The sequence below is a fragment of the Rhinoderma darwinii genome (genome assembly GCF_050947455.1).
Source record: "Rhinoderma darwinii isolate aRhiDar2 chromosome 2 unlocalized genomic scaffold, aRhiDar2.hap1 SUPER_2_unloc_11, whole genome shotgun sequence".
NCBI lineage: Eukaryota > Metazoa > Chordata > Amphibia > Anura > Rhinodermatidae > Rhinoderma > Rhinoderma darwinii.
The window spans coordinates 65368-93206 of NW_027461676.1; the positions used below are offsets into that span (position 1 = coordinate 65368).

Sequence of the window (27839 nt, forward strand, 5' to 3'; positions counted from 1 at the left end):
GTGCTCACAGAGCACTGAGACCTAAACCGGCAAAGGAAGAACCGCCTAGAGATGTTATATGTGGGCTGCTTAATTTTCTGGATACGGCGGCCATTTTGACGGCTGCGAGAGGGTCTTCGGACCTGAAATTTCCGGACCACAAGATCATGGTCTTTCAGGATTTGGCGGCTAGTACCTTGGCCAAGCGACGAATGTTGAAACCCCTGACCGAAGCCCTGAGATTGCAGAAGATTCCCATTCGTTGGCTGTTCCCATTTGGATTGGCAATTTTAAAAGAGGGAAGGCAAATTACTATCCGCACTCCGGAGGATCTTGATAAGGCCTGGTCCAAATTGGACATGGAGAAAATTGTTGTACCAGATTGGATGCCGATACAAAGGGACACTCTCTCGCTAAAGGTACCCGACCCACATGGGTGGCAAAAACCCCAGAAATTCAAAGCCCCGCGCAGCAGGAAGAGAACGGTACCTCAGTCTGGGGATTGAATTGCATACCCGGAGCTCCTTGAAATGGGACTACCTCATTGATATTATTTTCAGCGTTGGTGATGTACGATTGATGCACTGAAAATGCAGTTTAAATTCCTGTGGTGGGATTCCTCCCACATGGTAATGGGAGAAGCTTCAAGACTCGGACGGGTTTGTTGTTATGTGCTCATCACCGGGGACGTTATCTGTTGCAATTTAGTATTGTGTGGGTCCCTTCTGGGTCACTTTTCTCTGCTCTCATCCCTCCATATATTGCTTTACCGCTATATTGCTATATTGTTATGTTTTCATTTAATTTCTATATTCACTTATACATAGAAGTCAGTGTTCTCCATACCTATCTCAAAAGGCTGGGTACCTACTCCCCCCCCCCCACTATGTCACTCGTGGGCTGTCATGTAATGGCTTGAACAGCGGCCTCTATGGGATAAGAGGCGCATTATTTATACCACATTTCACAGGATATGGTGCAGCCTCACTTTCTTCTCTCAAGTTCTCTATGTATATAGTTGATTGTATGTTTTATTTGTGTCCGGTACTACTCTCTTCACCACGATCAGTAGCTGACAAGGTCAGACGGGTAATATGTCACCACTTACTTACTTGACGCTTAATGTAAATGGGTTTAGCACACCCCAAAAAAGGTCCCAGGTCTTCTCTATGCTGAGACAGGATACGCAAGGGGTATTAATGCTTCAGGAGACACACTTTAGACACAACCTTGTACCCACTTTGCCTAGGTCCACATACAGTCAATGGTTCCACAGCACTCACACATCTGCCTCGAGGGGGGTCTCCATAGGTATTCAAAAAGACCTACCTTTTCAGGTAGAGTCCTCGAAAATTGATCAACAGGGCAGATATGTCTTCCTGAAAGGGTCCCTATGCAATACAAAAATGACCATTGCCAGTTTGTATGCTCCTAACGACAAACAAATAGCCTGGCTGCTAAAGGTTCTACGTTTATTTAAGAGGTTTGGAGAAGGTGGTTTGAGGGGATCTGAACTTAGTGTTAGATTCTGATTTCGACTGATTTCGACTGTTGTCTGACCCCTTCTCTATAAAAAACAGCACTCGTCAGGGCTGCCCGCTCTCCCCAGCTCTTTTCATACTGACGATGGAACCTCTATTGTTGACTATGAGACAAATTGATGAAGTCAGAGGATTAAAAGTAGGAGATGTAGAACATAAAATTGTGGCTTTTGCTGATGACCTCCTTTTGTTAATTTCTAACCCACTATCAGCAATACCCCATATAGTTGCTCTATTTGACAAATTTGGTTTTATATCAAATTTTAAAATTAACCTTAGTAAATCAGAAGCACTTAACATTAACGTCTCGTCGCAGACTATCTCACAACTGCAAAGTTGCACTCCATTCAAGTGGCCTCCCAAAGCCATAAAATTTTTGGGGATTATGATCCCAGCTGACCTTGGGGAATTGTTCTCCATTAATTACAAACCCCTCTTTATCAAAATTCGTTCACAAATAGGGTCCCTTAAGTTGCCATTCCTCTCGTGGTTTGGTAGGAAAAACTTATTGACTACGTATATACTTCCACAGATCATGTACCTGCTGACTTCCTTGCCCATTGGGGTCCCGAGAAGCTACTTTCGGAACTTTAAATCCTTGTTTACATCCTTCTTATGGCATCCTAAACGCCCCAGACTAGCCTATAGCCTTCTCTCACAGAAAAGAGAACAGGGAGGTATTTCGCTTCCTGACTTGGAACTGTATTTCTATGCTAATCATCTCTCACGATGGACGCAGTTATCTAAAAGGGGGGATTTGAGTCCTATCACTAAGGGGATGGTTCGTGTATGTCATACTGCAGGAGCTCTGAACATGACGGGGAAACTCCTCTCCCCACTGGCGCCACTGAGTGTTCTACCGTCCTTCCTGGGTAGAAAGTCTGATAGAACGGCAGACTTTTGGAGGAGGCTGAACAACGTCAAGATATCGGTTCTCTTGGACCCATTGGGTCCTCCAAGCCTTGCACAGCTATTTGAGGAACAGGGGTTGAGGCGTCCGAATGCATTACAAGTTGCGGATTATGTAGCAACAACAGATATGTTCAAGGCTGTCTCCAGGACGCCTCACGCTGATCCGACATGGTTAGAAAATTACATCCTATTACCAACTACCCCTGCAAAGATTCTGTCCAAATTATATAGAGGTCTTCTAATGGGTAAGTCTGAACAGAAACCCCATTATTTGGGGGCTTGGGAGAGGGAATTGGGGAAATTCTTTTCCAAACTTGAATTGGAATATGTATTGAAACATGCTCACGGTTTCTCCAGATGTGTGCGTATACAGGAGAATTCTTACAAACTTGTCATGAGATGGTATCGGACGCCTGAATCCCTTGCCTCTATAGGTCTAGTGAATGTCAATACCTGTTGGAGATGTCATGAGGGGCCAGGTTCTTACCCACATATATGGTGGAGCTGTCCTAGAATAATTAGTTTCTGGAAGGGGATTGAGAGTGCTATCAACACTATCTGCTCTACGCAGATTAAGTTAACGGCAGAGTTAGTGTTCTTATGGCTGCCTCAGCCTGGCTTTACACCCTCCATATACAACTTGCCGACACAGATGATCTCGGCAGCTAAATTGCTCATTCCCACATTTTGGAGACAGACTAACCCACCTACAGAAGAACTATGGTCGGATAAAATGCAACATATTTGCCGCATGGAGGAGTTGGCAGCTTGGGTAACTCAAACCAGGGACCGTTTTCTAAAAGTGTGGAGCCCATGGCTGTCCCAGTGCATAGGCAAGACGGGTTCTACGTAATGTTTAGACAACTCTCCACATTTCTTTACATCTAATGTCCATCCCTTCCGTAAGTCATTTGCCGGGCCGATATGCTGAATCTTGGGGTAGCATGAAGCATGAAGTGAGTTTTCCTTTATACAGAATTGATTAAAGGTGCTGTAGTACTGGAATTGTTATTTAATTGTTATTCATTTGTTATTCATTGTTTAATGAATTGTATGTGCTGTCACTCACAGTTATTAGATTATTAATATTCGTAAAGTGCAAGATTTAGTAGATTTCATGAGGGCAGTCTTGTTTGTCAGGATTCTATTGCCTTCGCGTCACCGACTGGTGATTTATTATTCTTATTCTTATTCTTATTCTTATTATTCTTTTGTCTTGTAAAGTTTGTCTTGTAAAGTTTGCAATCTTTGTTTATCTGCTTCTGGTCATGCACAATAATAACTGTTTGTTATGTATTATTTACTGTTTAATAAAAAGAGATTTTTCAAAAAAGAAAAACTCCAAACAGAACAACTACCAAGCAAAATCTGCACTCCAAATGCCAAATGGTGCACCCTCCCTTCTGAACCCTACAGTGTGCCCAAACATCAGTTTACGTCCACATATATTAAATCGCCATACCCGGGAGAACCCGATTAATAGTTTATGAAGTATTTGACTTCAGTGGCACAAACTGGGCACAACATATTGTGCACTTAAATGGAATCAGTGGCCATTTTCACTTTGCACTATCTGCTACGCATTAATGCCTACTTGATAAATGCCAAGAGGGGAGTAGTTTCCGAAACTGGGTCACTTCTTGGGGGTTTGTTTTACTATTTGACCTCGGATCCCTGAAATTGTGGAACATTGCTGTGAAAATAACCAATAAAGAACTCCAATGTGCATGGTGTTCTTTCAATTCTGAGCCCTGTCATACTTCTAGGCAAATGATAAATGCCTTCAGCGGTGTGGTTTCCAAAATTGGCTCACTTCTCTGGGCTTTTATCACTGTACTCTGGTACCTCAGGGGCTTTGAAAATATTGTATGGCGCTCGAAAGCTATCCAGTAAAATGTGAGCTCCAAATGCCAAATAGCACTCCTTCCTTTTTTGAGCCCTGCCATGTGCCCTACTGCCATACTCGGGAGATATTGCGTAACATATCTTGGGGTGTTTTTCTCCTATTACCCCTTGTGAAAAGGAAAAATTAGGAGCTAAATCTAGATATTTTTGGAAAAAATAAAAATTTAAATTTTCACTGCCTAATTCTAATCAACCTAGGAAACACCTGTGGGGTCAAAATGCTAACTACACCCCTAGATGAATGCCCTGAGGAGTGTAGTTTCAAAAATTGAGTGACTTCTCGGTGTTTTCTACTGTACTTGTACCTCAATGGTTCTGCAAATATGACATGTCGCCTAAAAAACAATCCTGCAAAATCTGCAGGAAAAATAGTGCTCCTGCCCTTCTGTACCCTACCGTGTGTCCAAACAGCAGTTTAAAACCACATATGGGGTATTTCCGTACTAGGGAGAGATTGCTTTACAAATGTGTGGGAGGTTTTTCTCCTTTATGGATTGTAAAAATGAAGAAATTCTACAATTTAGTGGAAAAAGTGTAGAGTTACATTTTCACGACCTAATTCCAATAAATTCTGCAAAAGACATGTGGGGTGCTCACTATATCCCTGGATAGATTTCTTGTGGGTGTAGTTTCCCAAATGGGGTTACTATAGTTAAATACACAAATGGGACCAGGTTTATCGGTTGCAGTCTTTTAGCTGGAACGGACCTTGGCGGTTACAGTTTCAAAGTGGTACAGGCGGTTTTTGAACTGTAAATGCGCACGGCGCAACTCATTTCATTTTCGTTACACAGACTCACGACACGTGAGACATTCTCCTTGACTGAGCTTCTGGCCACTCTCTATTCGACAAGTATCCACAGCCTCCACCTGCCTTAGTTCAGGAGCTCTTTCCCTTAGGAGGAGGTCCGTAACCACATGCAGCAGACACAAGATCTCCCAATCAAAAGTCACTCGGATCAGCCGGTTTTGGTCAAGGTTACTGGTGCATACCGCCCAGCAGGATCTTAACAGCAATAAAAGCTTGCACAACTAACTCCTTCCAAAATCCTTTCTGCTGTTTCGGTTCCGCCGCCAGTCCCATGCAGTATTTCATCCTCACAGTTGACAGAATGCTCCACTGTACTCTCTCAATCAAGGACCATCACTCTCCACTGACGTGCTCTCTGCAGCCAACAACAACAATGAAGCATGGCACACACTAAATCACCTCCTTTTATAGAATTAGCTCTGCCTACTTACAAAGTCTGTGCAGCATTATCTCAGGTGTCCACATCAAGACAAGAGTCTACCAACATCTCTCACATACCTACCATATTGCCAAATCATCACAGCTTTAACCCCTTCCCGACATTTGTCGTATGGATACGTTATGGAAAGCCAGTGCTTCCCGCAAATTGCCATATCCATATGACAAATGGATGGCACGGATTTAGAAGCTGAGTCAGTGCTATCGTCAGCTGTATGTTACAGCTGACACCCTGATATAATGGTGGGGACCAAAATTAGCTCTGATGTCCGCCGTTAACCCCTTAAATGCAGCAGTCAAAAGTGACCGCTGCATTTAAGGTGTTTGTAGCCAATTGCCTCCCCAGGTGGCGAAATTGCCAGGGGGCAGATGGCTGCAATGCCAACCGGAGGCCTAACACTGGCCTCCCGATCTGCCTAGTACGGAAGACTCCTAGGCCCCACCTGGAGGCGGGTCCTAAATGGCTTCCGGTACTGATGGGAAGAAAGAGCTGGCTCAGAAGCTGAGCCTGCGTCATCAGTCGTGGGTGTTAGCCTAATCGGCTTGCTGTCAATGAACGACTGACTGTTTTAATACATTGCGCTACATAGGTAGTGCTATGTGTTAGAAGATAAATCAGAAATTAGACCTTCAAGTCCCATAGTGGGTCTAAAAATAAATGTAAAAAAAGTTAAAAAAAAGTTGTAAAAAATAAAATAAAAGTTTCAAGTAATAAAATAAAACACAATAGCCTATTTTCCCTTATTAAGTCCTTTATTATTGAAAAAATATATAAACCATACATATTTTGTATCGCCGCGTCCGTAACGGCCTGAACTGTAAAAATATTATGTTATTTATTCTATGTGGTGATAGGAAGAAATTGAGACAGCACTCCAAAATATTCAAAAAATAAAGATCCTTTTATTCCACGTGTGTGCAACATTTCAGCTCAGTACGAGCCTTTCTCAAGCATGAGAAAGGCTCGTACTGAGCTGAAACGTTGCACACACGTGGAATAAAAGGATCTTTATTTTTTGAATATTTTGGAGTGCTGTCTCAATTTCTTCCTATCCTGACTGAGGGGTCACTCTTGGACTGTGACCTAAGAGAGAAATTATTGTCCTGTGCTGCTGATTTGTTTCTATCTATTCTATGTGGTGAATGCCGTAAAAAATTAACATAAAGATCAATGCCAGAATTGCTTTTTTTTGGTCACTTTGCCTACCAAAAATTGGAATAAAAAGTGCTTAAAAAGCCGCATTTATGCAAAAATGATATGAAAACTATAAAAACTATAGCTCAGCTTGCAAAAAACAAGCCCTCATATAGCTCCATCAACGAAAAAATGAAAACGTTATGGCTCTCAGAACATGGTGACAGAAAAAATATTTTTACTAAACAGAAAAAAAGTGCTATAAATTTGGTATCGCCGGAATCGTACCGACCCGCACAATAAACGTAACATGTAATTTATAATTCATGGCGAACGCTGCATAAAAAAAATTAGAAAACTCTGCCAGAATTGCTGTTTTTTGGTCACCTTGCCTCCCAAAAATAGGATAAAAAGTGATCAAAAAGTCTCATGTACCTCAAAATGGTAGCAGTAAAAATGACAGCTGGTCCCGCAACAAAACAGCCCTCATCCACTACGTCTCTAATAAAAGTAAAATAAAATTAGGGAACCAGGAATGGGAGGGCCCAAACATATCTTCTGGAAGCGAGGACACCTGCATTATACCAGAACACTTCCCAGCAAAATTCCCCAAACTGCAGAGGTGCAGAGTGTGTACCAAAATGGGGATAAGAAATGACACCATTTATCAGTGCGACACTGGCCTGTGCATAAAAGATTACTTGACAGCGTAACACACATCTATGGATTATTGTTTTTTTCTTTTTTACCCAATTATTATGCCCTGATGTACTCCGCACAGCTTTCATGTACCCCCACGTTATAAACTGAAACACGAGTAATACTCCAAACAAAACTACTACCAAGAAAACTCCAAATGGGCGCTCCCTCCCTTCTGAGCCCTACAGTGTGCCCAAAAAGCAGTTTACTTACACAAATATACCCGAGAGAACCCTTTTAACAATTTTTGGGTTGTGTGTCTCCAGTGGCACAAGCTGGGCACAACATATTTGCCACTGAAATGGCATATCTAGGGAAAAATTGCAATTTTACTTTGCACCATTTGTAGCGCATTAATTTATAGAAAAGACCTGTGGGTAAAAATGCTCACTACTTTGTCGACAAATTAGGCCTCAATTTTGCATTGTACATTTTCCGTCCTGAGCTCTGTCGAATGTCCAAGCAAAAGATTAGGGCCAGATGTAGGATATTTCTAAATCTGGGAATCACAGCATAATAGTTAGAGAGCTGTCTTTTCATGGTGGCACAAGCTGGGTACCACATATTGGCATAGCTATGGAAAAATTGCCATTTTCACTCTGCAACATTGAGTGTACACTAATTTCTGGAAAACACCTGCAGGGCTAACATGCTGACTACATCACTAGGTGAATAACTTGAGGGGTGTAATTTCCAAAATGAGGTCACTTCTGGTGGGTTTCCACTGTTTTGGTACCATAGAGGCTTTGCAAATGCGACATTGCGTCCCGAAACCAATCTAGCAAAATCTGCACTCCAAAAGCCAAATGGTGCTCCTTCACTTCTGACCTCTACCATGTACCCAAACAGTAGTTTATTACCACATATTAGGTATTGCCATATTCGGGAGAACTTGCTTTACAAATGTTGAGGTGTTTTTTCTCCATTTTTCGTTAAGAAAATAAAAATGTTGCGCTAAATCTAAGTCTTATTGGAAAAAAATTAAATTTTTATTTTCACTGTCCAATTCTAATAAAATCTATAAAAGTCCTCTGGGGTCAAAATGCTCACTACACCCCTAGATAAATTCGTCAAGGGGTATAGCTTCCAAAATGGAGTCACTTTTGGGAAGTTTCCAAAGTTTTGGTCCCACAGGGGCTTTGGAAAAATAAAAATGCATATTATCTGCCCAAAAAGCAGTTTATTACCACATATGGGGTATTTCCATACTCTGGAGAAGTTGTTTTACAAATCTTGGGGGCTTTTTCTTCTTTATTCCTTCCTCGTTTTTTTTTCAGCGAAAATGACATCTTATTGGAAAAAAATTAGTTTTTTATTTTCACGTCCAAATTCTAACAAAATCTATGAAGCACCTTTGGGGTAAAAATGCTAGATGAATTTCTCAAGGCGTGTAGTTTCCCAAATGAAGTCACTTTTGGGAAGTTTCCATTGTACTGTTACCTTAAGGGGCTTTGCAAATGCGACATGGCACCAAGAAACCAATCCAGCAAAATCTGCACTCCAAAAGCCAAATGGCGCTTCTTCCCTTCTGAGCCCTGCCATGTGCCCAAACTGCAGTTTATGACGACATATGGGGTATTTCCATACTGGAGAAGTTGCTTTACAAATGTTGGTGGCTTTTTCTTCTTTATTCCTTGTGGAAATTGATTTTCTTTTTAGCTAAATAACATCTTATTGGAAAATAATATGCATTTTTTATTTTGACATACAAATTCTAATAAAATCTGTGGGGTCAAAATTAGAGATGAGCGAACTTATCAAAAGTTCGGTTCGGCTAGTTCGCCGAATTTCACTAAAAAGTTCGATTCGGACCGAACTAGTTCGGACCAAACCTGTCACTTCCGTGCGCCGAGCATGCTACTGTCCAGGGTGCTGATAGAGTTAATGGGCTGCACTAACTCTTTCAGCAACCTTGACAGTACATGCTCGGCGCGCGGAAAATACAATTTTAATGTAATAAAAAAATAAAAATAATACGTTCGTACTTACTTTCCTCCTGTCCGGACTCCAGCGATGACGTTTTATCCCTTTCGCCGCTGCACAGGCTGTAGTGGCGGTCACGCACGTCAGGATGATGCTTCATCCCACGTGACCGCCTCTGCAGCCAATCACAGGCTGCAGCGGCGACATGGATGAAACATCATCGCTGGAGGCCGGACAGGAGGAAAGTAAGTATGAACGTATTTTTTTTTTTTGGCATGTATGTATGTATGTTGGCATGTATGTATGTTGTCATGTATGTATGTATGCAGTATGTATGTATGTATGTTGTCATGTATGCATGTATAAACACCGAAAAAGGCCATACTTACAAATGGACACAGCCAGGTCAGAAACACTGATGAAGGCGAGTGAGCAGGTGCTTTAAATAATAATAGCCACTCCCACTAGTCTTGAGAGGAGTGGTATGTGGTGCATGGGATGTGTAGTAAGAAATAATAAATGAATAGTGTATGTGCAAGTGTAATAATGTAAGTGAAATATAGGGGGCAGTAATGAGTAAAGTGCCTAAAAAATAAATGAATAATGGGATGCAAGTGTGTGAAACATGGAGGGATAGTGTGTAAGTCATGAGGCGCAACGTGTCTAGCCAGGTAGAAGCCTATTTGTGACGCCTTGATAATTCATAGAGCGGGCTACCCTGCTTGCTAGGCCAAACAACAACACACCATGCTCTCCCAGCATCAAAGACCTGGCTGTTTCCAAAAGAAGCGAATATAAGTAATAATGAAAAATACCTGGGGTATTAGTGATCATTTTGGCCAAAAGGACGCAAGCTCGCAATCCACGACAAGGATCCCCAGACTTGCGAGTCCCTAACTGGAGCGAAAAGCTCCTGATGTACAGACAAAACAGATAAAAACAAGGACATTTATGCAAAAACACCGAAAAAGGCCATACTTACAAATGGACACAGCCAGGTCAGAAACGCTGATGAAGGCGAGTGAGCAGGTGCTTTAAATAATAATAGCCACTCCCACTAGTCTTGAGGGGAGTGGTATGTGGTGCATGGGATGTGTAGTAAGAAATAATAAATGAATAGTGTATGTGCAAGTGTAATAATGTAAGTGAAATATAGGGGGCAGTAATGAGTAAAGTGCCTAAAAAATAAATGAATAATGGGATGCAAGTGTGTGAAACATGGAGGGATAGTGTGTAAGTCATGAGGCGCAACGTGTCTAGCCAGGTAGAAGCCTATTTGTGACGCCTTGATAATTCATAGAGCGGGCTACCCTGCTTGCTAGGCCAAACAACAACACACCATGCTCTCCCAGCATCAAAGACCTGGCTGTGTCCAAAAGAAGCGAATATAAGTAATAATGAAAAATACCTGGGGTATTAGTGATCATTTTGGCCAAAAGGACGCAAGCTCGCAATCCACGACAAGGATCCCCAGACTTGCGAGTCCCTAACTGGAGCGAAAAGCTCCTGATGTACAGACAAAACAGATAAAAACAAGGACATTTATGCAAAAACACCGAAAAAGGCCATACTTACAAATGGACACAGCCAGGTCAGAAACGCTGATGAAGGCGAGTGAGCAGGTGCTTTAAATAATAATAGCCACTCCCACTAGTCTTGAGGGGAGTGGTATGTGGTGCATGGGATGTGTAGTAAGAAATAATAAATGAATAGTGTATGTGCAAGTGTAATAATGTAAGTGAAATATAGGGGGCAGTAATGAGTAAAGTGCCTAAAAAATAAATGAATAATGGGATGCAAGTGTGTGAAACATGGAGGGATAGTGTGTAAGTCATGAGGCGCTTGTATGCATGTATGTATATATGTGCATGTATGTTTGCATGTATGTTGGCATGTATGTATATATGTGCATGTTTGTATGTATATTTGCAGGTATATACAGTGAAGGAAATAAGTATTTGATCCCTTGCTGATTTTGTAAGTTTGCCCACTGTCAAAGACATGAACAGTCTAGAATTTTTAGTCTGTATTGGTTCAGAGCGCACAAGATAGAAGGAGGTGCACGGATAGGGTCCCAACCCAACTGTATATGTAGAAATATCCGGCACACAAACAAATGTGGTTCAATTTTCCGATTTTATTAAAGTTGATGCCATGGGCAATGTGCGTGCAACGTTTCGGTTCAACGACCTTCGTCAGGCACTAGATCCCACTTGGCGTATGATTCTTGAGTTATATCGCGCTGCAGTCAGTATGGCGGCTTGCTGCTTTGTTTTGGCGCTCAAAACAAAGCGGCAAGCCGCCATACTGACTGCAGCTCGATATAACTCAAGAATCATACGCCAAGTGGGATCTAGTGCCTGACGAAGGTCGTTGAACCGAAACGTTGCACGCACATTGCCCATGGCATCAAATTTTATAAAATCGGAAAATTGAACCACATTTGTTTGTGTGCCGGATATTTCTACATAGTCTAGAATTTTTAGGCTAGGTTAATTTTACCAGTGAGAGATAGATTATATAAAAAAAAAAAAAAGAAAATCACATTGTCAAAATTATATATATTTATTTTCATTGTGCACAGAGAAATAAGTATTTGATCCCTTTGTCAAACAAGACTTAATACTTGGTGGCAAAACCCTTGTTGGCAAGCACAGTCAGACGTTTTTTGTAGTTGATGATGAGGTTTGCACACAAGTTAGATGGAATTTTGGACCACTTCTCTTTGCAGATCATCTGTCGCTTGGCAACTCGGATCTTCAGCTCCCTCCATAAGTTTTCGATGGGATTGAGGTCTGGAGACTGGCTAGGCCACTCCATGACCTTAATTTGCTTCTTTTTGAGCCACTCCTTTGTTGCCTTGGCTGTATGTTTCGGGTCATTGTCGTGCTGGAAGACCCAGCCACGAGCCATTTTTAACCCCTTCCCTCTTTAGCCACTTTTGACCTTCCTGACAGAGCCTCATTTTTCAAATCTGACATGTGTCACTTTATGTGGTAATAACTCCGGAATGCTTTCACCTATCCAAGCGATTCTGAGATTGTTTTCTCGTGACACATTGGACTTTATGTTACTGGCAAAATTTGCTCGATATGTTCAGTATTTAATTGTGAAAAACACCAAAAATTAGCGAAAAATTGCAAAAATTAGCATTTTTCTCAATTTAAATGTATCTGCTTGTAAGACAGGCAGTTATACCACACAAAATTGTTGCTAATTAACATCACCCATATGTCTACTTTAGATTGGCATCGTTTTTTGAACATCCTTTTATTTTTCTATGACCTCACAAGGCTTAGAACTTTAGCAGCAATTTCTCACATTTTCAAGAAAATTTCAAAAGGCTATTTTTACAGGGGCCAGTTCAGTTGTGAAGTGGTTTTGAGGGCCTTATATATTAGAAACCCAAAAAAAGTCACCCCATTTTAAAAACTTCACCCCTCAAAGTATTCAAAACAGCATTTAGAAAATGTCTTAACCCTTTAAACATTTCACAGGAATTAAAGCAAAGTAGAGGTGAAATTTACAAATTTCATATTTTTCTGCAGAAATACATTTTTAATACAATTTTTTTTATAACACAGAAGGTTTTACCAGAGAAATGCAACTCAATATTTGTTGCCCAGTTTCTGAAGTTTTAGGAAATATCCCACATGTGGCCGTAGCGTGCTACTGGACTTAAGCACCGGCCTCAGAAGCAAAGGAGCACCTAGTGGATTTTGGGGCCTTATTTTTGTTAGAATATATTTTAGGCACCATGTCAGGTTTGAAGGGCTCTTGCGGTGCCAAAACAGTCAAAATCCCCCAAAAGTGACCCCATCTGGGAAACTAGACACCTCAAGGAAATTATCTAGGGGTGTAGTGAGCATTTTTGACCGCACAGGTTTTTTACAGAAATTATTGGAAGTAGGCCGTGAAAATTAAAATCAACATTTCTTCAAAGAAAATGTAGGTTTAGCGATTTTTTTTCTCATTTCCACAAGGACTAAAGGAGAAAAAGCACCGCAAAATTTGTAAAGCAATTTCTCCCGAGTAAAACAATACCTCACATGTGGTAATAAACGGTTGTTTGGAGACACGGCGTGGCTGAGAAGGGAAAGAGCACTATTTGGCTTTTGGAGTTCACATTTAGCAGGAATGGTTTGCGGAGGCCATGTCACATTTACGAAGTCCCTGAGGGGACAAAACAGTGGAAACCCCCCACAAGTGACCCCATTTTGGAAACTAAACCCCTTGAGGAAATTATCTAGGGGTATAGTGAGCATTTTGACCCCACAGGTTTTTTGCAGAAATTTTTGCAAGTAGGCTGTGAAAATGAAAATCTACATTTTTTCAAATAAAATGTAGGTTTAGCTAATTTTTTTTCATTTCCACAAGGACTAAAGGAGAAAAATCACCATAAAATTTGTAAAGAAATTTCTCCCGAGTAAAACAGTACCCCACATGTGGTAATAAACGGCTGTTTGGACACACGGCGAGGCTGAGAAGGGAAAGAGCGCCATTTGGCTTTTGGAACTCAAATTTAGCAGGAATGGTTTGCGGAGGCCATGTCACATTTACAAAGCCCCTGAGGGGATAAAACAGTGGAAACCCCCCACAAGTGACCCCATTTTGGAAACAACACCCATTGAGGAAATTATCTAGGGGTATAGTGAGCGATTTGACACCACAGTTTTTTTGCAGAAATTATTGGAAGTAGGCCCTGAAAATAATAATCTACATTTTTTCAAAGAAAATGTAGGTTTAGCTAATTTTTTCTCATTTCCAGAAGGACTGAAGCAGAAAAAGCACCACAAAATTTGTAAAGCAATTTCTCCCGAGTAAAACAATACCCCACATGTGGTAATAAACGGCTGTTTGGACACACGGCAGGGCTTAGAAGGGAAAGAGCACTATTTGACTTTTTGAGATCACATTTAGCAGGAATGATTTGCGGAGGCCAGGTCACATTTGCAAAGCCCCTGAGGGGACAAAACAATGAAAACGCCCAAAAAGGGACTCCATTTAGGAAACTACACCTCTTGAGGAATTCATCTAGGGGTGTAGTGAGCATTTTGACCCCACAGATGTTTCATAGAATTTATTAGAATTAGGCAGTGAAAATAAAAACAGTCCTTTTTCTTCAATAAGACGTAGCTTTAGCGCAAATTTTTTCATTTTCTCAACAAATAAAGGAAAAAAAGAACCCAACATTTGTAAAGCTATTTCTCCCGAGTACGGCAATACCCCATATGTGGTCATAAACTGCTGTTTGGGCAAACCGCAGGGCTCAGATGGGAAGGGCCGCCATTTGGAGTGCAGATGTTGCTGGATTGGTTTCTGGGCACCTGTGGGCCCAAAACAGTGGAAACCCCCCAGAAGTGACCCCATTTTGGAAACTACACCCCTCAATGCATTTACCAAGGGGTGTAGTAAGCATTTTAACCCTGCAGGTGTTTTGTAGAAATTAGTGTGCGCTCAATGTTGCAGAGTGAAAATGGGATTTTTTTCCATAGATATGACAATATGTGGTGCCCGGCTTGTGCCACCATAACAAGACAGCTCTCTAATTATTATGCGGTGTTTCCCGGTTTTAGAAACACCCTACATGTGGCCCTAATCTTTTGTCTGGACATATGACAGGGCTCAGAAGTGAAGAGTACCATGCGGAGTGGAGGCCTAATTTGGCGATTTACAAAGTATTGGTTCACAACTGCAGAGGCTCTGATGTGAAATAATAAAAAGAAACCCCTGATAAGTGACCCCCACTATGGAACTGCACCCCTCAAGGCATTAATTAAGGGGTGAAGTGAGCATTTTCACCCCACAGGTCTTTTCCATAAATGAATGCGCTGCGGATGGTGCAAATTAAAAATTAATATTTTTCCCTAGATATGCCATTCAGTGGCAAATATGTCATGCCCAGCTTATGACGCTGGAGACACACACCCCAAAAATTGTTAAAAGGGTTCTCCCGGGTATGACGATGCCATATATGTTGAAGGAAACTGCTGTTTGGGGACGCTGTAGGGTTCAGGGCCGAGGGAGCACCATTTGGCTTTTGGAGAGCGGATTTTGCTTGGTACTATATTTGTTTGAGTATTGCTGGTGTTTTATAATGTGGGGGTACATGTAAGCGGGGCGGAGTATATAAGGGGCATAGTCAGGTGGTATAAAAAATAAAAATAATCCATAGATGTGTGTTACGCTGTGAAGCAATCCTTTCCGCACAGGCCAGTGTCGCACTGATAAATGGTGTCATTTCTTATCCCCCTTTTGGTCCACACTCCGCGCCTTTGTAGTTTGGGGAATTTTGCTGGGAAAGTATTATCCTGGTATAATACGGGCACCGTCGCTTCCAGCGTATATGTTTGGGCCCTCCCCTTCCTGGTTCCCTAATTTTAGGTCCTTGATAAATCGCCTCTTCAAACAGAAGAAATGTTCCCCTCGGGCACAACTGCATATTTTTTTATTTCCTGACTTATTGGAGCCATAACTAATTTTATTTTTCATAGACGTAGCGGTATGAGGGCTGGTTTGTTGCGGGACGAGCTGTAGTTATTATTGGTACCATTTTGGGGTACATGCAACTTTTTGATCACCTTTTATCCTATTTTTTGGGATGCCAGGTAAACAAAAAAACGCAATTCTGGCACAGCTTTTTTTGTTTTTTTTTTATACAGCGTTCACCACGCATTATAAACTACATGTTAACTTTATTCTGCGGGTCAGTACGATTCCGGCGATACCTATTTTATAGCACTTTTTTATGTTTTACAACTTTTTGCACAATAAAATTACTTTTGTAAAAAGAATGTATTTTTTCTGTCGCCAAGTTGTGAGAACCATAACGTTTTAATTTTTTTGTCGACTGAGTTGTATGAGGGCTTGTTTTTTGCGGGACGAGCTATAGTTTTTATAGGTACCATTTTTGGATACGTGCGACTTTTTGATCACTTTTTATTGTAATATTTGTAGGGCAAAGTGACCAAAAAACAGAAACTCTGGTAACGTTTTTTCCGGGTTTTTTTTACGCTGTTCACCGCGTGCAATAAATGATATAATATTTTGATACCTCCGGTCGTTACGGTCGCGGCGATACCAAATACATATGGTTTATTATTATTTTTCAATAATAAAGGACTTGATAAGAGTAAAAGGGGGATTGTGTGTTATTTGATTACTTGAAACTTTTATTGTTTTCAAACTTTTATTTTGTGCACTTTTTTTTACACTTTTTTATACTTTTTTTACACTTTTTCTCAAGTCCCACTAGGGGACTTGAAGGTCCAACGGTCAGATTTTTTTTTTCTAATACATTGCACTACCTATGTAGTGCAATGTATTAGATCTGTCAGTCATTCACTGACAGCAAGCCGTTTAGGCTTCGCCTCCCGGCGGGGCCTAATTCGGCTTCCGTAATGGCAGAGCAGGAGACCATTGTGTCTCCTGTTGCCATAACAGCAGTCGCCAGTCCCGATTGCCTGTCAGGGCTGGCGATCTGCTTGTAACCGCTACGATGCAGCAATCGCTTTCGATTGCTGCATCGAAGGGGTTAATGGCAGGGATCGGAGCTAGCTCCGGTTCCTGCCGTTACAGGTGGATGTACAGTACAGCTGACCTCCACCGCTGATGACGCCGGATCAGCTCCTGACCCGGCGCCATCTTGCCGGCAGCTACGGAAGCCGATCAGGCTCCGCCGCCGGGCGGATCTTGACCGGCTTCGGTGCTAGGCAGACCGGGAGGCCAGTATTAGGCCTCCGGTTGCCATTGCAGCTACCGGAACCCCGGCAATTTCATTGCTGGGGCTCCGATGAGCTGCAAACACCTTAAGTGCAGCGATCGCGTTTGAGCGCTGCACTTAAGGGGTTAATGGCGGGGATCGAAGCTAATTTCGGTCCCCGCCGTTACAGTCGGATGTCAGCTGTAAGATACAGCTGAGATCCGACGATGATGGCACCGACTCAGCTTCTGAGCCGGTGCCAAACGTTTGACGTACATGTACGGCATTTTGCGGGAAGTCAATGCTTTCCATGACGTACATGTACGTCAAATGTCGGGAAGGGGTTAATGTCCTGGTGGAGGGAAGGAGGTTGTCACTCAGGATTTGACGGTACATGGCTCCATCCATTCTCCTATTGATGCGGTGAAGTAGTCCAGTACCCTTAGCAGAGAAACACCCCCAAAACATAATGTTTCCACCTCCATGCTTGACAGTGGGGACGGTGTTCTTTGGGTCATAGGCAGCATTTCTCTTCCTCCAAACACGGCGAGTTGAGTTAATGCCAAAGAGCTCAATTTTAGTCTCATCTGACCACAGCACCTTCTCCCAATCACTCTCAGAATCATCCAGATGTTCATTTGCAAACTTCAGACGGGCCTGTTCATGTGCCTTCTTTAGCAAGGGGACCTTGTGGGCACTGCAGGATTTTAATCCATTACGGCGTAATGTGTTACCAATGGTTTTCTTGGTGACTGTGGTCCCAGCTGCCTTGAGATCATTAACAAGTTCCCCCCGTGTAGTTTTTGGCTGAGCTCTCACCTTCCTCAGGATCAAGGATACCCCACGAGGTGAGATTTTGCATGGAGCCCCAGATCGATGTCGATTGACAGTCATTTTGTATGTCTTCCATTTTCTTACTATTGCACCAACAGTTGTCTCCTTCTCACCCAGCGTCTTACTTATGGTTTTGTAGCCCATTCCAGCCTTGTGCAGGTCTATGATCTTGTCCCTGACATCCTTAGAAAGCTCTTTGGTCTTGCCCATGTTGTAGATGTTAGAGTCAGACTGATTAATTGAGTCTGTGGACAGGAGTCTTTTATACAGGTGACCATTTAAGACAGCTGTCTTTAATGCAGGCGCCAAGTTGATTTGGAGCGTGTAACTGGTCTGGAGGAGGCTGAACTCTTAATGGTTGGTAGGAGATCAAATACTTATTTCTCTGTGCACAATGCAAATAAATATATATCATTTTGACTATGTTATTTTTTTTATTTTTTTTATATAATCTATCTCTCACTGGTAAAATTAACCTAGCCTAAAAATTCTAGACTGTTCATGACTTTGACAGTGGGCAAACTTACAAAATCAGCAAGGGATCAAATACTTATTTCCTTCACTGTATATGTATGTATGTATGTTTGCATGTGTGTATGTTTGCATGTATGTATGTTTGCATGTATGTATGTTTGCATTCATGTATGTTTGCATGTATGTATGTTGTCATGTATGTATGTATGTATGTATGTGCATGTATGTTTGCATGTATGTTGGCATGTATGTATATATGTGCATGTGTGTATGTATATTTGCATGTATATATTTGCATGTATGTATATATGTTTGCATGTATGTATGTTTGCATGAATGTATGTTTGTATGTATGTTTGCATGTATGTATGTTTGCATATAGTTACATAGTTACATAGTTACATAGTTTGTACGGTTGAAAAAAGACACATGTCCATCAAGTTCAACCAAGGGATGCGAAAGGGGAAGTGGGATGGGAAAGGGGAAGTAAAAAATTTCTACACATAGCAGTTAATATTTTTTTGTTCTAGGAAATTATCTAAGCCTTTTTTAAAGCCATCTACTGTCCCTGCTGCGACCAGCTCCTGCGGTAGACTATTCCATAGATTCACAGTTCTCACAGTAAAGAAGGCTTGTCGCCTCTGCAAGTTAAACCTTTTTTTCTCCAGACGGAGGGAGTGCCCCCTTGTTTTTTGAGGGGGTTTTACATGGAACAGGATTTCACCATATTTTTTGTATGCGCCATTCATATATTTATATAAGTTAATCATGTCCCCCCTTAGTCGTCTTTTCTCAAGGCTAAATAGGTTTAGTTCTTTTAATCTTTCCTCATAACTTAGATTCTCCATGCCCCTTATTAGCTTCGTTGCTCTTCTTTGTATTTTTTCCAACTCCAGGGCATCCTTTCTATGAACTGGAGCCCAGAACTGGACTGCATATTCTAGATGAGGCCTCACTAATGCTTTGTAAAGTGGTAATATTACATCCCTGTCCCGCGAGTCCATGCCTCTTTTGATACACGACAATATTTTGCTGGCCTTTGAAGCAGCTGATTGACACTGCATGCTGAAATTTAGTTTATGATTTACAAGTACACCCAGATCCTTCTCAACAATTGACTCCCCCAGTGTAGCTCCCCCTAGGACATATGATGCTTGCAGGTTTTTCGTACCCAGATGCATAACTTTACATTTATCTACATTAAACTTCATTTGCCAAGTGGACGCCCAAACACTTAGTTTGTTTGCCTGCAATTCACAAACATCTTCCATAGTCTGAACTATATTGCATAGCTTGGTGTCATCTGCAAAAATAGAAATAGTGCTATTAATCCCATCCTCTATATCATTAATAAATAAGTTGAATAATAGTGGTCCCAGCACTGAACCCTGGGGTACACCACTTATAACTGGGGACCCTTCAGAGTAGGAATCATTGACCACAACTCTCTGGATACGGTCCTTGAGCCAATTCTCAATCCAATTACAAACTATACTTTCTAAACCTATAGTCCTTAATTTACCCATTAGATGTCTATGAGGGACAGTGTCAAATGCCTTTGCAAAGTCCAAAAACACTATATCCACAGCGGCCCCTCTGTCTAGGCTTCTGCTTACCTCTTCATAAAAACAAATCAGGTTGGTTTGACAGCTTCTGTCCTTTGTAAAACCATGCTGGCTGTCACTTATAATACTATTTATTGTCACATAATTCTGTATATAGTCCCTCAATAGCCCCTCAAACATTTTCCCCACAATTGATGTTAAGCTTACTGGTCTATAATCACCCGGCGAAGACCTAGAGCCCTTTTTGAAAATAGGCACCACATTTGCCCTGCGCCAGTCCCTTGGCACTATACCACTCATGAGAGACTCTCTAAATATTATTAAGAGGGGGACAGAAATAACTGAACTAAGCTCTTTAAGAACTCTAGGGTGTAACCCATCTGGTCCCGGGGCCTTGTGTACATTTATTTTATTTCATTTAGCTTGGACCATATCTACATTCATCCAATTCAGTATATCAACTGATATATTAACAGCACCGGCAGCGGCTACATCAGCTGCTCCTTCTTCTGTTGTATATACAGAGCGGAAGAACCCATTTAGTAACTCTGCCTTCTCTTGATCCCCTGTGACCAACTCCCCATTACCACTATCTAAGGGTCCTACATGTTCAGACCTGGGCTTTTTTGCATTTATATGCTTGAAGAATTTTTTAGGATTTGTTTTACTGTCCTTGGCCACCTGCCTTTCATTTTGTATTTTTGCTGATTTTATTATCTTTTTACAGATTTTATTAAGCTCTTTATATTTTACAAAGGCTGCAGATGTACCCTCAGATTTGTATTTTTTAAATGCCCTTTTTTTGTCATGTATTGCCCTTTTTACAGAAGGTGTAAGCCATGTGGGGTTTAATTTTAGTCGTTTATACTTGTTACCTGTAGGAATACATTTTGCACTATAATAACTCAAAGTAGATTTGAAAATCTCCCATTTATCATTTGTCCCATTATTTGACATTAGTTCTTCCCAGTCTATATCCTGAATTGCAGCCCTCATCCTGGGGAAATTGGCTTTCTTAAAATTAAATGTTTTTGCCCTCCCAGCCTGCGTTTGTTTTTTACAGTATAGGTAAAATATAACTATATTATGATCACTGTTACCAAGGTTTTCACAAACATTGACATTCCCAACAAGCTCTGCATTATTAGAAATGACCAGATCCAACAGAGCTTCACCTCTAGTCGGGTCTTCCACAAACTGGCACATAAAATTTTCCTGCAACAGGTTGAGGAAATGTCTCCCCTTTGCAGTTGAAGCCGAACCATGACACCAATTAATATCCCGATAATTAAAATCTCCCATTATCACAACAGTACCCGCCTGTGCAGCCCGCTCCATTTGTTTATATATTTGACCTTCTATCTCTTCAGTTATATTGGGGGGTCTATAGATTACACCAAAGTAATTTTTTCAGTGTTTACTTCCCTTTGTAATTCCACCCACAAGGTTTCAACCTCCTCACAGTCTTCACCCTCTAATGTCTCATTTACACTCACCTTCATATCGCTTCTCACATACAGACATACACCACCGCCTTTCCTATTTGCCCTGTCTTTCCGAAACAGTGTAAAACCCTGTAGATTTACAGCCCAGTCATGTGAAGAGTCCAGCCATGTTTCAGCAACACCAACTATATCTATATCTTCTTCCAGTATTAAGGCCTCCAGCTCCCCCATTTTGCTTGCTAGACTTCTGGCATTTGTGAACATACACTTTAAAGAGGCTCTGTCACCAGATTTTGCAACCCCTGTCTGCTATTGCAGCAGATAGGCGCTGCAATGTAGATTACAGTAACGTTTTTATTTTTTAAAAACGAGCATTTTTGGCCAAGTTATGACCATTTTTGTAGTTATGCAAATGAGGCTTGCAAAAGTCCAAGTGGGTGTGTTTAAGGGTATGTTCACACGGCCTATTTACGGACGTAAATCGGGCGTTTTTGCCCCGAATTACGTCTGAAAATAGCGCCTCAATAGCGCTGACAAACATCTGCCCATTGAAAGCAATGGGCAGACGTTTGTCTGTTCACACGAGGCGTATATTTACGCGACGCTGTCAAATGACGGCGCGTAAATAGACGCCCGCGTCAAAGAAGTGACCTGTCACTTCTTTGGCCGTAATTGGAGCCGTTATTCATTGACTCCAATGAATAGCAGCGCTAATTACGGCCGTAATGGACACGGCATTCAAGCGCCTGCACATGCCGGTACGGCTGAAATTACGGGGATGTTTTCAGGCTGAAACATCCCCGTAATTTCAGCCGTAACGGATGCCCTCATGTGAACATACCCTAAAAGTAAAAGTCCAAGTGGGCGTGTATTATGGGCGTACATCGGGGCGTTTTTAATACTTTTGCTAGCTGGGCGTTCTGATGAGAAGTGTCATCCACTTCTCTTCAGAACGCCCAGCTTCTGGCAGTGCAGACACAGCGTGTTCTCGAGAGATCACGCTGTGACGTCACTTCCCCAGGTCCTGCATCGTGTCAGACGAGCGAGGACACATCGGCACCAGAGGCTACAGATGATTCTGCAGCAGCATCAGCAGGTAAGTAGCTACATCGACTTACCTGCTAACGCTGATGCTGCTGCAGAATCAACTGAAGCCTCTGGTGCCGATGTGTCCTCGCTCGTCTGACACGATGCAGGACCTGTGAGTGACGTCACAGATCTGCACTGCCAGAAGCTGGGCGTTCTGAAGAGAAGTGGATGATACTTCTCATCAGAGCGCCCAGCTAGTAAAAGTATTAAAAACGCCCCGATGTACGCACATAATACACGCCCACTTGGACTTTTACTTTTAAACACACCCACTTGGACTTTTGCAAGCCTCATTTGCATAACTACAAAAATGGTCATAACTTGGCCAAAAATGCTCGTTTTTAAAAAATAAAAACGTTACTGTAATCTACATTGCAGCGCCTATCTGCTGCAATAGCAGATAGGGGTTGCAAAATCTGGTGACAGAGCCTCTTTAACTTGCCTTTAAATGTTTCACTTTCAGTATCAGAAATGTGATTATTTGACATTTGGGCCTTTTTATTTTCACTGCTGTTTTGTAACGAAAGGATCTCCTTATCTTGTTGCCTAGTCCTCTCCCCACCGTCTGTTTCTCCCCCCACCAATATAGTCTGACCCCTCTCTAACCTAACTACCCCTTTATTTCCTACATTGGCCTCCCTCCTCAGCCCTAGTTTAAATACTCCGCCACCCCAGCTAGAATTCTCTCCCCCAGCACAGCGGACCCCCTTCCATTTAGGTGCAAATCATCTGCAGAATACAGTTTGTACCCCAATGATGCATGAATGTATGTTTGCATGTATGGTTGCATGTATGTATGTATGTATGTATGTATGTATGTTGTCATGTATGTATGTATGTATATATGTGCATGCATGTTTGCATGTATGTATATATGTGCATGTTTGTATGTATATTTGCATGAATATATATGTATGTATGTATGTTTGCATGTGTGTATGTTTGCATGTATGTAGGTTTGCATGTATGTATGTATGTATGTTTGCATTTATGTATGTTTGTATGTATGTTGTCATAGATGTATGTATGTATGTATGTATGTATGGATGTATGTTGTCATGTATGCATGTATGTATATATGTGCATGTATGTTTGCATGTATGTTGGCATGTATGTATATATGTGCATGTGTGTATGTATATTTGCATGTATATATTTGCATGTATGTATGTTTGCATGTATGTATGTTTGCATGAATGTATGTTTGTATGTATGTTTGCATGTATGTATGTTTGCATGTATGTATGTATGTATGTATGTTGTCATGTATGTATGTATGTATGTATGTATGTATGTATGTATGTTGTTATGTATGTATTTATGTATGTATGTATATATGTGCATGTATGTTGGCATGTATGTATATATGTGCATGTGTGTATGTATATTTGCATGTATATATTTGCATGTAAGTATGTATGTTTGCATGTGTGTATGTTTGCATGTATGTATGTTTGCATGTTTGTATGTATGTTTGCATGTATGTATGCATGTATGTATGTTTGCATGTATGTATGTTTGCATGTATGTATGTTTGCATGTATGTATGTATGTTGTCATGTATGTATGTATATATGTGAATGTATGTATGTTTGCATTTTTTTTTTGCATGTATGTTTGCATGTATGTTTATATATATATGTGCATGTATGTAATTATGTTTGCATGTATTTATGTTTGCATGTATATTTGTGCATGCTTGTATATATGCATGTATGTATGTTTGTTTGTATGTATGTATGTTTTCATGTGTGTGTGTGTATGCATGTATGTATGTATGATAGTTTGCATGTATGTATGTATATATGTGTGTATGTTTGCATGTATGTATATTTGCATGTATATATGTGCATGCTTGTATGTATGTTTGTATATATGCATGTATGTATGTATGTTTGCATGTATGTTTGTTTGTATATATGTCTGTATGGCCATGTATGATACTGTCTGCTGGCGCCCTGTATCTAAGTCAACTTCGCGGCAGGCTTCTATACATGGTATAACCGTCAGTATCACACATTAAACTGAATCTAAGCCTGACAGGTTTGGTGTTTGGACTACGTCGTTTTCGAAGACTACTTAGATGACGTTTTTTTTTTCTACAATAAAATGGTTAATGAGGGTTGTGTTGGGGGTGCTTTATTTCAATAAAATATTTTATCTATATCTTTGTCTTTTTCTTTTCAAATTTTATTACTACCACTTTAGTAATGGCCGCTGTCTGAGTGACAACATCCATTACTAAGGCGAGGCTTAGTGTTAGCCGGTGCAGAGGCTAACACTAACCACCATTATTACCCCGGTACCCACCACCACCAAGGGTGCCGGGAAGAGCCAGGTACGATCCAGTACCCGACCATCTGTTGTGATGGTCGGGCTCTGGGGTGGCCGCAGGCTGGTATTATGAGGCTGGGAAGGGCCAAAAACAGTGGACCTTCCCACCCTTGTAATGCTAGGCTGCTGCTTCTGTGTTGTATCTGGCTGGTTATAAAAGTGGGAGGGACCCCACGTCATTTTTTTTAATTTTTTATTTTTTTTTAAAGACGTGGGGTTCCACCCAATTTATCATAACCAGCCACATACAACAGTGTTATTAGCCTGGGAATGGACAAACCCAGTGGCCCTTCCCACCCATGTAATGCTAGACTGCTGCGGCCTTGTATATGGCTGGTTATTAAAAATGTGGGGGACCCGTCTATTGTTAAATTTGTTAAATTAAAAAAAAAAACGACGTGGGGGTCCCCCCCATTTTTATAACCAGCCCGATACAACACAGCAGCAGCAGCCTAGCATTACAAGGGTGGGAAGGACCACTGTTTTTGGCCCTTCCCAGCCTCATAATACCAGCCTACGGCCGCCCCAGTACCCGACCATCACAACAGATGGTCGGGTACTGGATCGTACCAAGATCTTCCCGGCACCCCTGGTGGTGGTGGGTACCGGGGTAATAATAGGTGGTTAGTGCTAGCCTCTGCACCGGCTAACACTAAGTACCGCCTTAATAATGGACGCTGTCAATCAGCCAACTGCCATTATCTAGGCACTAATAAAGTTTAAAAAAAACCACAAAGACAATTCTTTTTTATTGAAATAAGAAATCCCCAACAAAACCCTCGTTAACCATTTTATTAAAATTTGAAAAAACGTAGATCTACGCAGTAGTCCAACGAATCGAAGATGTAGTCCAATCGGTACATCAAAATCTGCAACAACATAAAAAAAACAGTTATCAATGTGAACAATACCAATACTTCTACTCACCTACACACATATATACACGCACACACAAACAAACAACCATACACAAACACACACATATATACACAAACACAACAAGATACACACACACACACACACACACATAAACAGACAAACACACACACATATACACAAACTCACACATATACAAACAAAAACACACATATCCAAACACACACATATACACGAACACACTCATATACACAAACACACACACACATATACACAAACACATATACACAGTTATACACAAACACAACAAGATATACACAAACACACACATATACACGAACTAACACATATACACAAACACATATACAAACAAAAACACACATACCCAAACACACACATATACACAAATACACACATATACACAAACACATATACACAAACACACCCATATATACACAAACACACACACATAAACACACACCCATATACACACATATACACAAACACACACATATACAAAAACACACACACACAAACATCTACACATAAACATATACACAAATACACCCATAAATACACACACATATACACAAACATATACACAAACACATATACACAAACACACCCATATATACACAAACACACATAAATACACACACACATATACACAAACACACATATAAAAACAAAAACAGACAAAGACACATACCCAATCACACATATATACACAAACACACACATACACAAACACACACACTGTTTCTTTTAAATGCTGCTGGGGAACCCGCTCGATCCACTATATAAGGCTGCGCTACAGTGCAGCATTTAAAAGAAACAGGATCCTGACCTGTCCATAGAGTTTAAGGCAGCACAGAGTATTTCAGGAGATGAGCGTGCAGATTCAGTGCTGCTGTGAACTCTGCTCTTACCATTACGTATCTCTCAGTCTGTTACCTCTCCTCCACTCCTGTCCTCAAGAACACCTTCACATGATTGGCAAGTCACCACGTAATGGTAAGAGCAGAGTTCACAGCAGCACATAGTATTTCAGGAGATGAGCGTGCGGATCTTGTGCGGGGTGGTGACTTGCCAATAATGTGAAGGTGTTATTGAGGACAGGAGTGGAGGAGAGGTAACAGACTGAGCTACGTAATGGTAAGAGCAGAGTTCACAGCAGCACAGAGTATTTCATTAGAGGAGCGTGCAGATTCTATGCTGCTGTGAATTCTGCTCTTACCATTACGTAGCTCTCAGTCTGTTACCTCTCCTCCACTCCTGTCCTCAATAACACCTTCACATGATTGGCAAGTCACCACGTAATGGTAAGACCAGAGTTCACAGCAGCACAGAGTATTTCAGGAGATGAGCATGCGGATCTTGTGCGGGGTGGTGACTTGCCAATCATGTGAAGGTGTTATTGAGGACAGGAGTGGAGGAGAGGTAACAGACTGAGCTACGTAAGGGTAAGAGCAGAGTTCACAGCAGCACAGAATCTGCACGCTCCTCTCCTGAAATATTCTGTGCTGCTGTGAACTCTGCTCTTACCATTACGTAGCTCTCAGTCTGTTACCTCTCCTCCACTCCTGTCCTCAAGAACACCTTTAAATGATTGGCAAGTCACCACCCCGCACAAGATCCGCACGCTCATCTCCTGAAATATTCTGTGCTGCTGTGGACTCTGCTCTTACCGTTACGTGGTGACTTGCCAATCATGAAGGTGTTATTGAGGACAGTAGTGGAGGAGAGGTAACAGACTGAGAGCTACGTAATGGTAAGAGCAGAGTTCACAGCAGCACTGAATCTGCACGCTCATCTCCTGAAATACTCTGTGCTGCCTTAAACTCTGTGGACAGGTCAGGATCCTGTTTCTTTTAAATGCTGCACTGTAGCGCAGCCTTATATAGTGGATCGAGCGGGTTGCCTAGCAGCATTTAAAAGAAACAGGATCCTGACCTGTCCACAAAGTTTAAGGCAGCACAGAGTATTTCAGGAGATGAGCACGGCCGGCCACGGGCAGCCATTCGTTTTTGCGAGCCGTGCTCCCATTATGCACACGACCGTAAAAACACCCATTATTGCGGGTCGTAATTACGACCCGCAATAACGGGCTCATAGACTTCTGTTACCCACGGGTACCTTCCCGTTTTCTCACGGGAAGGTGCCCGTTCCATTAAAAA

General features: G+C 41.5%; 1 pseudogene; it reads left to right on the forward strand.

Moving 5' to 3' along the window:
• Nucleotides 1–2334: 2334 nt before the first annotated feature.
• LOC142674706 (phosphatidylinositol polyphosphate 5-phosphatase type IV-like) overlaps nucleotides 2335–27839 on the forward strand; it is a 35594-nt pseudogene continuing 10089 nt past the window's right edge.